Genomic DNA, 18,786 nt, shown 5'->3' with positions numbered 1-18,786 from the left:
AGGACTCATGAAGTTAGATAATAGATATATTTGTTTATGTGATACATATTTGTTTTTCGTTAATTTTTTTACATAAATAAGGCCGTTAGTTTTCTCGTTTGAATTGTTTTTACATTGTCTTATCGGGGCCTTTTATAGCTCATTATATGCGGTATGGGGTTTGCTCATTATTGAAGGCTGTACGGTGACCTATAATTGTTAATGCTTGTGTCATTTTGGTTTTTTGTGGATAGTTGTCTCATTGGTAATAATGCCACATCTTCTTTTTTATATAGAAAGATGTGGTGTGAGTGCGAGTGAGACAACTCTCCATCCGAATAACAATTTAAAAAAAAGTAAACCATTATAGGTCAATGTACGGACTTCAACACGGAGCCTTGGCTCACACCGAACAACAAGCTATAAAGGGCCCCAAAATTACTTATGTCAAACCAATCAAACGGGAAAACCAACGGTCTTATCTATATATAAAAAAACGAGAAACGAGAAACAAGTATAAAATACATAAACAAACGATAACTACTGTATATCAGATTTCTGTCTCAGGACAGGTGCAAAAATTTGCAGCGGGATTAAACGTTTTAAATGGATCCAAACCTTCTCTCTTTTTCTGAAACAATAGCATTACATCACAACATAGAAAACCACACGATAAAATATCATCGCTTACATTTAAACCAATATATCGAACATGCTTCCCTTTAGTATAGAAACGTAAATAAACAAACAATAAACCATGTAAGGCCTTTTTTGATAAGCCATTGTTATCGCATTACAGAACTACACTGTATGATGTCAAAGACGTCTGCCTGCTTGTACTTTACCTTTGAAGAGATTGAATTCAGAAGTCTTTTACAAAATAGCTACAAGGTATCAATCGGACTATATTGAAGTGTAATTACTTTTTCTCGGAGTAATCCAATTTCCGTTCCGTGTAACACGTCAGTTTTTTGTCATCGCTGTCGTCAACACTGATACAAAAATCCTTCTAATAAGATTAAGTAAAATAAGGTAATATATAGAATGACGACTTACAACAACTACAATACGATGTTCATTAGGAATAACAAGATAAAGGTTAAGGTAAAGGCATAGCGAATAATAGCGCATTATTATTTTTCTAAAATCTGTCTTGAATAACAAATTTGATGATATCCATACAACTTTTTAATTGAAAGTAATTTTGATTAGCATTTCAACCCACAATGAACTTCAACATATTTTTTTAATCGATAACATTATACGGTTAAAAATGTTGATAAATTACTTATTTTCAAGGGAAAGCGATTCAAATCTATTTCAGAAAGATTAGCGTGAAGAAATCAAATATATCATTATTTTACGTTTGAATAAAATAAATATATTGAACATGTTAATCATTTCAATTTTTTTCTACTCAAGGTCACGGATTCATCTTTTTGCCATATACGATTTAGCTCATGAATAATGCTTCATGGAAAAGTAGGACATTGTTTAATTGCATGTAAATAGGGTAATAAAATACATAACAAATTGTTATGAATAATATTTGACGTAGAGCAAGTCAAGCAGGCCATAACTTAACGATGCAGATAAGATAGTTTGGATAGGGCTCATTAGTTTCTGTATTCTTTTAATTTTTAGGGAAAAAAGTACAATCACAAAAAAACTGAACTCCGAGGAAAAATCAAAACGGAAAGTTCCTATTCAAATTGCAAAAATCAAAGGATAAAACACATCAAACGAATAGACAACAACTGTCATATTCCTGACCTGGTACATACATTTTCAAATGTGGAAAATGGTGGATTGAACATGGTTTTATAGCAATAACCTCTCACTTTTATGACAGTCGCATCAAATTCTGTCACATAGAATTGTTTTCCAAGGATTGAATTATCTGTTGGAGTGAGAACGATTTTGTGCTAGTATATAAAAAATACAAGTTACAACTTAACTTAAAATGATTAATAAAATTTTTCTTCGATATTGTAACTTTCGTTTTGAAGAAAATACAGGTAATCCAACAGCAACCAACTGTGACCATCTTATCATAAAGTTGTTCCTTTTCTGTTTATAATTGATATTAACCTCATATAGCTCCAACGTGGCATTGAATAATACCGTCAATTTATAGACGATATAGTCATCCAAAATATACAATTGACACTGTTATCTAACATCAATATCAAAGCGTCCGGTAAGCTCTCATGATGCATCTATCAGACTTGAAAATTAGATTAGTGTTGTTTTTTTTTCGTCCCAGTTTTTTACAATCTTTTCGCTGATGACCTGTCAATCAGTATAGATTAATTGGTTAATATCAGGCTATAGTTTTCTATTTACAGTGTTACGCAATAAAATGTCATGTTAATGTGACTTTTAATTGCCATTGTTTCCAATGATAAAAAAATCTCAGTGTATAACTCAATCATTATAAAAGCAGTATGGAGAATAACATTAACACTCATATTATAAAAGTTATTGTTTGTGTATAATATGAAAAAACTACCATAATGATTGATAATACTACCAAACATTAAAAAAAACAAACCTGACAACGTTGTTTCCTAACAAAAAGTGTGATACAAAAGGCGGTGATGGATATACATCATTTGAAAAAAAATAAAACTCCGAGGAATATTTTTCTTTAAAAGTCTGTAATCCAAATGGCAAATTCAAGAGTTCAAACGCATCAAACGAATTGATAACAACTGTCATATTCCATAACTGGTACAGCATGTGTACAGGTATGGAACTTAGATATGCATGCAAACAAATTGCACAAAAGACCAAAAGAGATATAGTATGTTACTGAATGGAATATTAAAATTTTGCTAATTTCACTGTTTTTTCTGTTTGTTTAATTCGATAATTTCCAGACTCATAATCGACGTCGTTAATTAGGATAGTTGCGTTAAAGGCAAGATATGTTTAACCGCTTCGTATATTGTCTGTCTTTTTTTTCTTTAACTCTATTAACATTTTTGTCACTTCTGTAAAGCCCTTCTTAATTCTTGTATGAAGATATTTAAATTGAGAAATATTAACCTTTTTTTTCTCACACAGCTGTTAGTCAGACGACAATCAAACACCATGCATATCTAGAAGACATCTACAACCATTGGTAATAGACTGTATGATTCTGCATCCTTCGGGTGCGTCTGATTTGTCTTGTATGGGGAGTTGCCTGATTGGCACTCATACCACATCTTACTGTATCTAATGTATGTGTTTTACTTTATTCATAAATTAATAAGGTTTTATTCGTCATTGAAACTTAATTGTTGTTGGATGTTTACAGGTCTCACTATTAGTAGAGGAACTACTGGACTCTACCTAGCAGCTGACTTCACCCCAGTTTCTGGTAGGTATATTTTGCTTAATATTTACTCTTGGCTTTTTTGTTTTGTGGATTCTTAATTAATTTTTTACCGATACAATGTCCTCTTTTCAACCTCAGGTATTTAAATGCTTCCTTGGTATCTCCAATTATTTGGAATCAAATTGAACCGAAAACGTCTATACGCAGAATACAATCATGGTATTCTCTAATTCTGAAATTTATCTATATATAAGTTGTCAATATGTATTAAAACTTTATGATGACGTAATCAACGATTGGAATTGGGTACCTTATGCCTGAAGGGGTATACGTAGTTAAATGTGTTTTTATATATATGGGAAAAGAAAGTCTTCTTGAAACAGGCAAACATAGAAATTCATCATGATTGCATTCTGTATTAGTTTTTTTTCCACATAAGGAGCACAATCTGCTTACCTTTCCGGATCACATGAGATCACCCCTAGTTTTTGGTGGGGTTCGTGTATTATTCTTTAGTTTTCTATGTTGTGTCATGTGTATTATTGTTTGTCTGTTTGTCTTTGTCTTTTTCATTATTAGCTATGGCGTTTTCAGTTTATTTTCGATTTATGAGTTTGACTGTCCCTCTGGTATCTTTCGTCCCTCCTCTTTAACTCCTACTGTGATAAATATAGTCTGTCAGTTCTATGTGTTTGTAACAAACGTATAACCTTAAGTCATGCAAGTCTTAATTGAAAAAACCACCCACAGTCAACTAAAAAATATACGTTGTCCCTAGGAAATAAATGAAGATATACATAAGGGAGTGAAAGTTATCTTTCTTCTAACAGGAAATCTGAAACCGTATCAGACAGTAATGTATATATTTAGATAACGAATAAGAACATCAATTCATGGATATTGAATTCATTGCCCGTTACTGTCTATGTTTAATTCTGCTATTTATAGAATTTGAAGCTATTTTGTCTTAACAGTATGAATAAAATAACAGTCATTTAATATCGACAGTCATTTAATGTCAAAACTACGTTCAAAAGATGTTGTTTGTTGGTGTGGTTCATAAGTGTTTCTTGTTTCTCTTTTTCATATAGATTATATCGGTTGTTTTCCTGTTTAAATGATTTTACACTTATCATTTATTCGGCTCTTAACAGTTTGTATTTGTGTTTGAGCCAAGGCAGCGTGTTGAATACTGTAATTTGATCTATGATGGTTACTTTTACAAATTTTGACTTGGATGGAGAGTTGTCTCATTGGCACGCATACCACATCTCCTTATATCTATAACGGTTTTGTTTAAAAAAAAATCATAATTTTAATTGCAAATCAGATCGTATCGGATCTCACATCCCTGGTAATTCTGAAACAGGTACATCTGATCCGAGTAACATACATACTATTCCCTTCTACTGGTATTTCATTTTGAAATACTTTTTTATCAGGGAAAATAAACTTCAATAGTGCTTCTACAGTGATCCGTAAGTTATGAATAGGTATCACTGTTATTTCTAGTATTCACACATACAATGGCTTGACTCGATTAATATGAACGAAGTACGAAGCAGTTATAAAATTATATATATTACAAAAGAAACACCGATAAAATTAAAACAAAGCCCACACTAGCTAATAAGCAGATCAAGTTTTTCTAAACTTGAAGCTCAAGCAATACACATTCAAAGAATAAGGTAAATGGATATTAAGCATGCCTTGTAAACGATCCAAAATATACGAATCGACAAAAATGTAAGAAAATTAGTTGACAACACTAAAAATAAATTCCTATGTAAGACTAAAACCTTTTGTTGTCTAAATCTTAGAAATATTTGCACTGTAAATTCAATGTTAGAGTGTCTTGTTATTAGCATGATTTATAATGTCAAAGAATTCCGATAATACCACTTATTGGATGCCCAACATAGGAAACTGCTTCTAACGACCCAGTTGATGATTATAAATTGAGTAGATGTCTGAGAAAATTTATGGATGATTTTCCGCTCTTAATACAATAATATGGCGAACATGAAGGACTCTTATTTTCCTTTACAATATATTTATTGAACAATTTTTTTCATCACATTAAAAACAAATTTGTGGCTTCGAAATATGCGCTCGGCATGGAACGTAGCATAAGTATCGTACTTCGGTATGACACACGCTAATTTAGCTAGAGAGTTTGATACACGCACACAGCTATGCTGTTTTATGTCATAGTATCAATTTTCGTATACAGTTTTTACTTTCTTTATTTTTATGCCAGTAAGGTTTGGAAATATTGTAAGAAAAATATACTAGCCATACATATAAAACGGTAAAGATTTTCTTTTCAGCTAAGGAAATGTAACTCCAAATTATGTGGTAATTTATGTATCTCTTTCAAAATTATTATTAATAATAAAAATATGAAACAATTGAAGTTGCTAAAAATCCTGATGTCCATTTATCTTAATTCTGGATAAAATATTGTATCATGGATCCTACATTTAATTTTCATATGTATTTATGATACTTGTTTACTCATAAAAAAGTTGATAACCGAAAGGGGATCTTTAATATATCTTAATATATATCCAAGACTCTTTTCCCTTTTAAAGGCTTTGATTGAAGATAAGCTCCATTTGTACTGATTTTGATTTTGATCCGATCTTAAATGTTTCAATAAAGATTTGAGCATTTTACGTTCTGAGATCGGGCATCACTTGAAATTGTCCAGCATTTAGATAATGTCAAAATCGATTTCAGACTTGTTACACATGTGCACTTACTTGTGAAAGCGCAAACTTAGTGTGATGTCTCTACCTCTAATGTGTTATTCATTAGACAACCCTTCCATCCTAAATGTAGAAATAAATGACATAGATTTAAACAAGGAAATGAAAATGATTATCATGATTATAAATCAAACTAATACTTTATAAGTTTGTTGCTTCGGACATGTTTCTCTTAATTTATCTTTATCAGGAATACCAAAAGCCTTGCACAGGTAGGATGTATAACTAATTATACAAAAACTCATCAGAAATACCAGGCATATAATAGTGAACACCAGCAGCGAGTGTCGTCTTTAAAAGACTCATCAGCTACGCTGGAATAACCATACCGTGAAGGTTAAACAAAGTTCGATGAATACACTTGAGCTATAAATTCAGATATATCCGTATTTATGCAGATCAGTACATGTATTGTTAAGGTTAAACACTGTTTAAATGATTGAATATCTCTTTCCAATACATTCTTCTTTTGTTAGTTTTTAAAAGCTTTAAAGATGCAAGTTATAATATCACATAAGCAACACGACGGGTTCCACGTGTGGAGCAGGATCTGCGTACCCTTCCGGAGCACCTGAGATCACCCCTATTTTTTGGTGGGAATCGTGTTGTTTGACTGTCCCTTTGGTATCTTTCAACCTCTTTTATAGAAAGCTATCTTTAGACACGTTTAGATTTTCAATTTATTGGATATGTTCTTTAATTAATGCTTCATTCGACAATTAATTGATTATATCATTCTTACTTTTTTCACATGCTGTTTTGAATATGTAATATTCAAATGTATGAACAGAAACGCAGGAATTTTATATGACAATAAACCACGAAGAATATTTTCTCACATATTTAAAGTGAAGGAAGGAATTATATGACAATAGACCACGAGGAATATTTCCTCACATATTTAAAGTGAAGGAAGGAATTATTAAGAAGAAAAAATCCATGTTTGTAAAACTCTGGATAAAATTCCACAAAAAATAAAAACGTCTACAAATAATTCGAAGTATTTCAACCTAAAATTGTCTATTACGTATGTATATCCAGGCTTTGTCAAAGAGAATAAATCCATAATACCGCTTATATGATTAAAATCGTAGCCACGTGAAATTGCGTCTGCTGACACAATCTAGATATAGATTTAGGAGATTCCTGACAGATGTATTGATGATATCATGCTCTCATTTAGCAAAAATCTCAAAATTAAGGTCACTGGCCTTCTTTTACCATTTATTTTTTGAAGACTAGCTGTTTATCAAATCATAAATCAATTTGTTACTAAGAAATGTGCGAGGTTGCGAGTGACTTGGCCTTTGCATGAGATAAGGCGTCTTCTATTATCTGAGTCGATCTTCGAAATAATATGACTTACTAACATTTTAAATCAACTATATAATGTGAATCATCTTGTTTGATGCAATTTATTTGAATTGTTTAAACCAATATCACAGTATTAGAATAACATGTTAAAGCTTTGGGTTTTTTTTTCATTCGAAGCATACCACATTCAGTGATTTAAACCTTCTATGTGATGTTTTTTCATCTTCTTTTCTGATTTTTGAATTTCCTGAAGTACCTCGTCTTTTATTTCATATGTATGTTTAGCCTGCAATACACTCAAACTACGTATGGGAGACACGGGCCATGCCGATTCAAACGATCCAAATCCTTAATCAGGCAGCAAGTGTCTAAGCAAGAACGGGTATATTCCAAAACTACTGTTTAACACTGTCATCGTAGGTATAAGAATATTACCACTGAGCTGTGAATTTGAGACGAGTACAGATACACTAAATAAATAGGACAAACAATCCCTAGTAATGCTTGTCAATTGATATTTATGGACGCTTTTCGTTGACATGAGCAAATGAAGATGAAATAACTTAATATCATTTAGAAAGCCAGATGCCAAATCCCTGGGTCGTTTAATCTTACTACTAAAAAATCTCAAGTTGAAAACTGTTTTTATAACTTGATACATATCTAGTCAGATTTTATATTGTACCATTAAACAATTTTTGACATGTTACGCTAAACGAACACTAAACAAAATGTAGAATACAAAAATCGTCTTTTCTTATTTTCAACATATTAGAATCATGGCAAAATTTCAGTGTTGATAGTCTTGAAAATAGTTGTCAAAGGTATTAGGATTATAATTAAATACGTCAAACGCGCGTTTAGTCTCAGAAGACTAATAAGTAACGCTCAGATCAGAAAAGTTGTAAAGCCAAACAGAAACAAAGTCGAAGAGCATTTAGAAACCGAAATTCCAAAAAGTTGTGCCAAATACGGCTTTGGTAATCTATTCTTGGGATAAGAAGATCCTTAGTTTTTTTTTCTCGAAAAATTGAATAAAATTGATCTAGATTAAGTAATCTTATTCCCTGACGCACACATATTCGAAGGTCTACAAAAAGTCACTTGATATATCTACCGTCTGATTTGTTATTCTTGACTCCCTTTCTCCGAAGACAGAGAAGAATTTAAAATTGATAGAATACTTAAATAAAATACGATAAATTGTCATTATAAAATTATTTCTGTGATATATTACATATTTAAAAATGTTTGTGAAAATCAAAATATTATATAAATTAGAATTTCTTCGTTAAACCTTGTTTATATGTTTTGATATCTTATGTCGTAATATTCACAAATGTTACGTGTTAAAATTAGGTTGCGAGGACGTCCTCAGAACATTATTTTTGCATGTCAGTGAGATAAAAACTTCTTAAGAAATGTATAGATTTTCAATTAATCAAAGCATGGTGTTGAATGCTAGTTATCAATAATAACATTGACGGATTGATGATGATAGCATAACATATAATTACACAGAAAAAGTGCATAGAAATATCAACTGTTATTCTAATATTCGAAACGGAAACTGTGACATTTCTATTTAATGTGTTAAATTATTCTGTTTTGATTTCCGGAAATTGAACGAAACTATAGTTCCAGATTCACTACATTTACAAATAGAAAATGAAATTATATCATTTCAACCTTTTAGTCGTGTACAGTTGACCTTTCAAATCATGTGGCTTTAAGTGTTCCATGAAAAGATTAAAGATGAAAGAAACAAATTACATTTTCCGGTTTGTAAACTTTTGCGACTTTGTGTTATAACATAGCGTTTATTTCTAAATGTTTAAGTGTTAAAAAGCAAAGATTTCATCTCTCTGTTTTTATATATTTATATTTCTGATACAGATATGACAATAAAACAAACATTTAATTTATTGATATTTTACTTGTTGCGCGTTTTCATTCGATACAATGGCTGTTATTAGTCCACATTGAAATCAGACACCAATTCAATGGCTTATATGTTCAATTGATACCTCATACCGTAAAATTTCAAATGTACAATGACATGCTTTACACTACATTTCAATGAAACAGTTACGTTAAAACCAATTAGTTTTTTGGTGAAGATTGCATAAGATTAATTATGTGATATAACTTCACTTTTAAATAAAACGTATATGAAAAATGGTCATTGATTAGTAACTATAATCATAAATAAAGGCTACAGTATTATAACGGTGTTCAAAGTCAGAAATTGGTTGAGAAAATACGGGTAAAACTTTGAATCTAATAGATATGCGATTTGAAAAATGTAGAAAGGTGTTGAGGAATCAGAGCACTGTCGATATTTGCTAATGGTTGAAAAAAAATTGAGTGTCGATACATTCCGTGTTGTACGTTTTTTAGTTTTTAGACTTATAAAAAAAAGACAACAGAATTATTTGCATAACTTAGTTTCTATCTTATTTCTAGTGGTTCGTTAACCAAACAATCTGTTATCTTATTTTCAAAACTAATACTAATGTACATGCATTGTATGTCCAAAAAATATGCAACGAAAATACAAACCATATTCATCTTACACAATTCAAGGAATAAATCGGAAATTGTTTTTCTTAGAGAAATATTATGGAAATATTTATGCATTAGTTTGAAACCAATTTTTTTTAAAGACAAAAATATCTAAGACAAACTATTTAGTTTGATAACTTTATAAGCAAATGTGGGATCAACATCCAAGAATTACCTTGAAATATATATAAAAAAAAAAAAAAAAAAAAAAAATACAGCTGAAATTTTTAATGATTTTTTTTTATCTGTACATCATTGTGTATTCAATTTCTGACAAAAGTCAATGGTTGATACCTTTGATAACTAAAACAGGCTTTTAATTTATCATCTTTGAATACTTAAAGAGAAGATGAAGCTGGTAAAATAAAAGAGCTATTAAGTAGTTCAACACAAGTTCGAAAACACATTGCATTTAATTTTGTTGTGCATTCAAAAGCAATTAAAAATATATATGATAGCATATTAAACTATAAAATAAACACGTGAAGACAGGTGATAGTCTTGATCGCGGTTCTTTGTTCTTAAGAAATTGTTATCAAATGAAATGTTTGTTTATTACACTTGAATTACAAAGACAAAGTTTGCATTTAGGACAGTATTCCTGGCACTTTCAGGAAGTCATGTCATGAATTAGGAACAACGGAGCCTATGAAGGTGTAATACCACCAATGATTTTCCCCTATTAGTCTTTGTTAAATTTGCGCTTTTCAAAAAATTGTGCAGAATTTATCTTTGTTTCAAATAAAGAAATACTTGGCATGAGTAACGTTTTATCCTGTCCAGTTCTATAGAAAAAATTTCACATAACATTTCATTGCATATAAGAAAATAACCATCATTGGAAGTTAACCAATCAAATTTCTCCCCTTATTCTATCTGTGCAAATGGTATAGTTACATGTAACCTCAAGATTACAAAATTTTCTATAGAAATCACAAATAAAAAATAATGGGGTTTTGAAATACCCAAGACATATGTTTATGACACAGAAATAGTTTTACTGCAATAAAATATAGGATTAATTACCTTCAACGGTCAAATTCAAGGGAATATTTTTTTAGACCTACTTTCGTATACAACCGGATGTGACATACCTTGATTTGGTGGTATTACACCTGAACTGTTGGCTTTAAATTGGCTTCAAAAACTATTATAAACAACATAGAATGTGAGTTTTCTTAACAAAACAATACCAAAAGCTTAGACATAACGATATTAAAAAAACAAATACAATTTGTTCTTAATTAAAAGAAAATTAAATAAGGTACATCAAGTGGAACAGAAATAACTTCCTTTGTTATAAATAATTGAAGAGTGGAATCAAATTAAAGAAAACAAACAATGTATAGATCTAGTGAACCAAAGCGAATTGTAAGTTGAGAAAAAAAATGACACCACCCACGTACATGTTATTAAACCCATTATTTTAATAATCATACTTTTTGTATTGAACAACATCAGGAGTGATTTCAAATTAATTAAAACTTTTTATATGGACAAACCAGCGGCTCCAATGAAAGCGTTTGTCCTACGATGTCTTTTATTTTTTCATCGATATTCGGTAGGGATATCAGCTACCACATGTACCATATAATTGTCTGAAACAACAAACTATGTGTATAAATGCGGAAAACGGGTAAACAAACTTTACGTTACAATAAATTTGCCTTTCGCAATGCATGTTAAGCCAAACACATGCAGTATTATTGTCTTTCGTATTATTTAAAGTTTTTCTATTTGGCGTTACAAAGAACTACGGATGAAATTAGAAACTCAATATTCATGTTATTTAGACTTATATATTTTCGGTAAATAATTGATTGTTTCAAGCTATGAATTTGGAATACAAATCCGTAAATAAATATTTAAGTAACTTTTTTTTAATATTCCTTTTTCAATATAAGTATGGTAAAATATTCAGAAGGTTGGAAAGTTACGAAAATCACTTGTAGAAATAGTTATGTTATATAAAGTTTATAAAGTTTAAACCAGGCACTTTCTATGGGCTATTAGAACAAACATATCCCTGAAAAATGAATATATACAAAATGTCTCCGATAACGGGCCTTAAATATTTGTAAAAGTTACAATTCCACGTCATAATACAGTGATAAATTAACCTTCTGTGAAACAAATAAATCTTCAATGTATATAATAAACTCTTCAGATTTTCCAAAAAAAAAGTTTTAATTAATTTGAAATCACTCCTGATGTTGTTCAATACAAAAAGTATGATTATTAAAATAATGGGTTTAATAACATGTACGTGGGTGGTGTCATTTTTTTTCTCAACTTACAATTCGCTTTGGTTCACTAGATCTATACATTGTTTGTTTTCTTTAATTTGTTTCCACTCTTCAATTATTTATAACAAGAGAAAGTTATTTCTGTTCCACTTGATGTACCTTATTTAATTTTCTTTTAATTAAGAACAAATTGTATTTGTTTTTTTAATATCGTTATGTCTAAGCTTTTGTTATTGTTTTGTTAAGAAAACTCACATTCTATGTTGTTTATAATAGTTTTTGAAGCCAATTTAAAGCCAACAGTTCAGGTGTAATACCACCAAATCAAGGTATGTCACATCCGGTTGTATACGAAAGTAGGTCTAAAAAAATATTCCCTTGAATTTGACCGTTGAAGGTAATTAATCCTATATTTTATTGCAGTAAAACTATTTCTGTGTCATAAACATATGTCTTGGGTATTTCAAAACCCCATTATTTTTTATTTGTGATTTCTATAGAAAATTTTGTAATCTTGAGGTTACATGTAACTATACCATTTGCACAGATAGAATAAGGGGAGAAATTTGATTGGTTAACTTCCAATGATGGTTATTTTTTTATATAAATTGGAGTATGTTGTAGGTTTGCTAGTATAGTGAGACAACTACCAAATAACGTTGGTGTGAGCATACATCTCAACGTCTTATTCCTGGTAATGAAAGTATCTTATCGTTTTTTATTTTTTTTGCTTTCTAATGTCCAGATATATACAGATTCTTATAAAGGAACATGTGTACCAAATCGTATTGCAAAAAAAAACCAACTCCAGACAAACTTCAGGAAATCAAATATCCTCGAAAAGGGTAAATTTGTACCCAATGGCATATAATGAATTGGTCCCATAACTATCTGTTGTGAGAACATGTTTTTAAAATATGCCAAGTTCCAATGTTTTCCTGCTCTAAAACCTGAGCAATATGGAAAAGACATGTTATTATCTGTTTATCACATATCTAAGTGTGCAGAAAAGAGAAAAAAAGTCAATCATAACAATTAAATGAAACATAAAAGGTAAAGTCTTAAATCACAAAAGTGTCGTGAAGGACGCAATGACGTCACGTCATTTGGAATCAGAGCACAATAACCAATAACCTCAGTTTTGATCCGGGCAATTATGAGGTTAATTATTACGCGGAAGACTTCAGATCGGTAGTTTCGAGTGGAAATGATAATTACAAATTCATACGATAATACATCCATAAAAATCAGTAGTTACCTCAGATACAGGTGAAAATTGGGTACTGTAGAATCATTATTATATTCTGGAATACTTTAATTTTGGATGAGGTTATTTTGTTATGAGCCCATAGACATAATTTAGTTATGTGACCGTGACGTCATCAACGTTTTTTTCACGGTTTTCTACGGTTAAAAAGGAATTTAGAATTAAATTATAAGAAATGACTTTAATATTTTTTCTGTCTATTCGAAATAACATAAAAAATATGGTGCATACTGTTAAATAACCCACTACGCGCGTTATTCAGAGTGCATCAAATTTTTTATGTTATTTCTTCTTAGACAGAAAAAATATTACACTCATTCCTTCATTTAAACTTTTGTTGGTTTAATGGGTATAGGTAAATAATGTATAATCGAAATAAGATGAGTGTCAACAAGACAACTCACAAAGTATGATGAACTTCAGGAAATCAAATATCATCGAAAAGGGTAAATGTGTACCCAATGGCATATAATGAATTGGTCCCATAACTATCTGTTGTGAGAACATGTTTTTAAAATATGCCAAGTTCCAATGTTTTCCTGCTCTGAAACCTGAGCAATATGAAAAATACATGTTATTATCTGTTTATCACATATCTAAGTGTGCAGAAAAGAGAAAAAAAGACAATCATAACAATTAAATGAAACATCACAGGTAAAATCTTAAATCACAAAAGTGTCGTGAAGGACGCAATGACGTCACGTCATTTGGAATCAGAGCACAATAACCAATAACCTCAGTTTTGATCCGGGCAATTATGAGGTTATTACATATGCAAACCCCGACATATTCGTAACAAATATGTGATGATGTTTTTTCTCTGCCCTGGCGACTTGTTTGTTGACCTTCTGATTTATACTTGCCCCATTGTTCTTCTACCTTTTTTGCTATATGTGGTATACAATTGATAACCAAGGTCATATAGAGTATATAATTTGTTTTTGTTCCCATAATGTAATCAGAAAAACTATTTGATAACATTTTTATTAAATTATCTCAAGAAAAAAATCGCTTCATAGTGTTGTAATCGTTCTTTGTTTATATGTACAGCGACAATCATCGATTCTAAGTACAATTATTCTTCATTGTGTGCGTACCTGTCACTCAAAATTGTGCGCGCTAACACTTTTGATTGTTAGCATTGAAGGGAATGTGTTGCAGTTTATGTCCTGCTGTTAATTTTATTTGAAATGCGATCGGAATGAAATGCGAAGACATGAATTATCTTAACAAAACGTGAATTAAGCAAAGTAAATATTCTTCTATTATAAATGTCTTCACAGATTAGGTTTGTGCTAATGCTTACTAAAAAAACACCAAAACATAATGTATCTCTTATTTCAGACATATTTAAGATCCAAGTAAACAAGCGAAATGTCTGCAACTTACACGCAAATCATATTCCAATATCCCCTCAGTGTAAATAAAACATCTAAATTATCTTCACATGCATTGAATTGTTTCATGCATCTGTTTCAAAAGCCCCCCCTGCATAATTATAATATTATATCATCTTTATATGCATTTAATCGTTTCATTCTTCTGTTTGGCAATTGAATGAAGCCGATCATATTCCAAATGCTCATAAGCATAAGTAGAATATTTATATCATTTTCACATACATTGAATTGTGTCATGTTTCTGTTTGGCATTTGAATGATGCCAATCATATTCCGAAATCCCCTCAGCATAAGTAGAACATTTAAATAATCTTCACAAGCATTGCATCGTTTCATGCTTCTGTTTGGCAGCTGAGTGAAGAGTATTAACTGGAATAACATGCCGTAAATTAAATCTACATTAACATTACACTGAAACAATGGTTGAACTATATTTTCTGTACTTCTGAAACATTCTACCGAAACCTTTTTTGTTATTATTCAACATGCTGTTAACATATTTCTTCACTGGTACAGATATTTCAGTGGAGATCATTGTATGTAACATGTAGTACACTCTGCCAAAGTATAAAAGCAGAGATGTACGGTTAATTTTATTTTGTTTTCAATGTTAGCATTATATGAGATCGAATTAAAAATATTACATGTATATTAGAAATATTAAAATGTTATCCTATAATTGAAATAAAGAAACTATCATTTTGCTAAACTAACTGTGTAATTATAACCGCTAAAAATAATTAACCCTCTTTCAAGAAGGAGATCCCTTTATGTGTATATCAATAGCAGTTTCGATCAAATAGTTCTGTTATTACATAAATAATAACCACAACATTATGTATGTTCTTTCATAAGTACAAAGAAAAATCACAAAAACACTGAAGTCCCTAATCACTTGCCAAAATCAAATGACAAAATACATCAAACGAATGGACAACAACTGTCATATTCCTAAATTGGTACAGACGTTTTCAAATGTAGAAAATAGTTGATTTAACCCGATTGTATAAAGCTAAACCTCTCACTTTAACGACAGTCTCATCAATGCCGTTATATTTACAACGATGCGTGAACAAAACAGACATAATGAATAAAATCAATAACAATAATTATTTTCTGGCAAAATTAAATAATTTCATGCTATGAATATTTTCAGATCTAATATTGATGTAAATGACCGTTCATATTTTGTTTATCTGATACCCAGTACTCTCTCATAATGACAGTAAAATTTGTTTAAACCGAACCTCTTTTGGACTTTGTTCGGTTTTGGCCAATCTTGGGTTTCATCAGGTTACAACGCATGCAATTTGATATGACGGTGCTTTACACATGTTTGGTTTATACACGTTTTCGGTTTCTGCAGGATTCGGTTTAGTCAGGTTTCACTGTAATTAATAACTATTTTGGGATAATTATACGATCAAATATTTATACTGTTATCGGTTTTGCAGAAGCAGCAAAATAAATTGTTATATGCTTTATGCACATTGTTTATTTTAGTTGGTACTTAAGGTACAGCGGATTGATATTGTATACTTTAGTTGGTACAGCGGATTATTATTGAAGAGGTCATTGAACTATAAATGACCTTAACTTGCGAATTTATTGTTCGAATTTCCTAAAAGATTTTTTCAAGAAACCACTTCACATCAATGAGTTTGTCAGTCTTTCCGTTAACAGAATTTTAATTAAATCTACAAATTTATACTGTCTACTTTGTGTAGTGATTTTTTGGATGTGTTGTTTTTTGTCATCTTCTTTTTAAAGATTTCACACACTAGCATATGTTCAATTTTATTGCGAAATAAAATGTCTTTCATTAAAAGTTTAAAGTATTAATACATTCAAGGACGATCATAAGTGACATTTTTTCATCTTGGAGAAATTATTTCACTCGGTTAGTTTTGATTAATACTTATATCAATAGGTATGCACCATATGCGCATTGCAACATTTTTCGTCGATTCATTGATGCTCGAAGCTTAGATATCTGAAAATCAAAAATCGAACTGAAAATGAAATTGTTGGATGTGCATACCAAAACAAAAAAGATCTAAATCATAGTCAACGGTTGCACTGAACGTATAGATGCACTAGCACTCAAATCTTATTGTTTGCTGCTGTGTTACATATTTTTTTATTTTTTTTTACATAAATAAGATCGTTATTTATGTCGTATAATTTGTTTTACGTATGTCATTTCGGGGCCTTTTATAGCTGCCTATGCGGTATGGTCTTACTCATTGTTGATGGTCGCATGGTGGCCTATAAGTGTTAATATCTGTGTCACACTGTCTTTTGTGAAGAGTCGTATCATTGAAATTCATACCACATCTTCATGTTAAGAGTAACAGTTTACGTCGAACTGTGCAACACGCATTTCAGAAGTCAACATGAACGGTAATAAAAAGTAGGTCCAAAACGTTATTTATTTAACGAAATCAAGCGAATATGTCCGTAAGGCTTCTTTTCGTAACCAAGGTCTCGAAACACCTGTAAACACATTAGATACAAGGTCATTGAAAGAAAACCATTTGTTTTCATTTACATAATGTATTACCTGATTGGTTGGAAAATTCTTCGTGAACATTTTTATTCAATTTTCTCATACCAATTATCACTTTGTAGTGTTATAATCTTTTTTGTTTATATTTCCATCGCCATTAATCTATTTTAAGGGTAATTATTTATCAGTATTAATGTATATGTAACTTTAAGATTTATGGTTCACACTAAAATTTGTCTTTAAAGTAAAATGGATATTGTAGCTCATGCAATGTTGTTAAAAAGGATGCAGTGTAGTTTTTTCTGTTGAATAATGCCAGGATTTTTTTCTTCAGTAAAATAAATGTCTTCAAAAACAAGGCACACAAAAAATACCAGATAATGCTTAGCTACGACAGACTAAAATGTATTATGAGGCAACAATTTTGATCCTTGAAAGATAAATCTGATTTTATTATAAATTTCAAAAAAACATACATGAACCGTCTCTTAGATGACTCCAGTTTTTGGTGGCTGGTGTTGCTAACGATTTATTTTCTTTTTTCTATTATGGTATAATCCTGGCGTTGTATGGATTGTTTCCGATTTATGAGTTTGCTCGTACTTCTGGTATCTTTCGCCCCTCTTTTATATGTTCACAAGACTATCCCTGTATTGTTCTGTTGTTGTTTTAAATTGTCTTAATGAGAACCATTGGTGGCTTAGGAATGTGTTTTAAATCTTTTTTGTCCGGTTGTTGACTCTTTGTAACATTTTCCATTTCCATTCTTAATTTTATTATATATATATAAGTAAAGGATTGCAACAATTTAATACTTTATTTAGTGCTTTACAGCAAAATCTTCTAAAACACCTCATTTTGAGAACATAGTTGATATTCAGATATGAGCAACATATTGCCTATATACATATATATTCTAAGAAAAGACTGCGTGAAATGAATATGTTAGTTCAAATACATAATTTGAATAAGTTTCTCACGTAATAGTGAAAAAAGCATTTATAGAAAACGGTCTCAAAATTATGGTTCAATGATACTAAAAAAAAACAGCGTATTTTGAGTGGCTTGTATCAAGTTTTTAATGCAATTGTTTTTTTTCATGATTTTTAATTTTAGTTCATTTAAATGCTTTGGAATTTGAGTTGGATGTCCATTTTGCTGTACAAATACCTATTTTTTGCTACAGGTCAACTGAAGCCATCCGCCTTCGGTTGAGTTACATTCTTGCCATTGGTGGTCTTCTGCTGTTTTTCTGCTTTTTGGTCGGGTTGTTACCACTTTGACACATTCTGCATTTCTATTCTCAGTTTTAATATGCTCTTGAACTTCGATATCTATAATTTATTTTAAATTAAAATTGTGAGCGCCATTAATGAGCCTTTAATGGTCGATACTAGACTCTGGCATACA

The 18,786-nt window shown here is 30.6% G+C and overlaps 1 protein-coding gene across 5 annotated transcripts in view; it reads left to right on the top strand.

Annotated features, from left to right (window-relative positions):
• Nucleotides 1–18,786, top strand: part of LOC134690887 (potassium voltage-gated channel subfamily KQT member 1-like) — a 134,839-nt gene that overhangs the window by 23,496 nt on the left and 92,557 nt on the right. For 4 of the 5 annotated variants that reach the window (XM_063551030.1, XM_063551029.1, XM_063551028.1 and 1 more), the window contains exon 1: nucleotides 3,280–3,346. The exons of the other annotated variant lie outside the window; for it this stretch is intronic. The gene's annotated coding sequence lies outside the window, so the exon portion shown is untranslated. Of the gene's footprint in view, nucleotides 1–3,279; nucleotides 3,347–18,786 lie in introns of those variants that run through there. 5 annotated transcript variants of the gene reach the window in all.

Source organism: Mytilus trossulus, chromosome 11, assembly GCF_036588685.1.
Source record: "Mytilus trossulus isolate FHL-02 chromosome 11, PNRI_Mtr1.1.1.hap1, whole genome shotgun sequence".
NCBI lineage: Eukaryota > Metazoa > Mollusca > Bivalvia > Mytilida > Mytilidae > Mytilus > Mytilus trossulus.
Note: the sequence above shows the minus strand (reverse complement) of the source record. Positions and strands in the feature narration are given on the sequence as shown.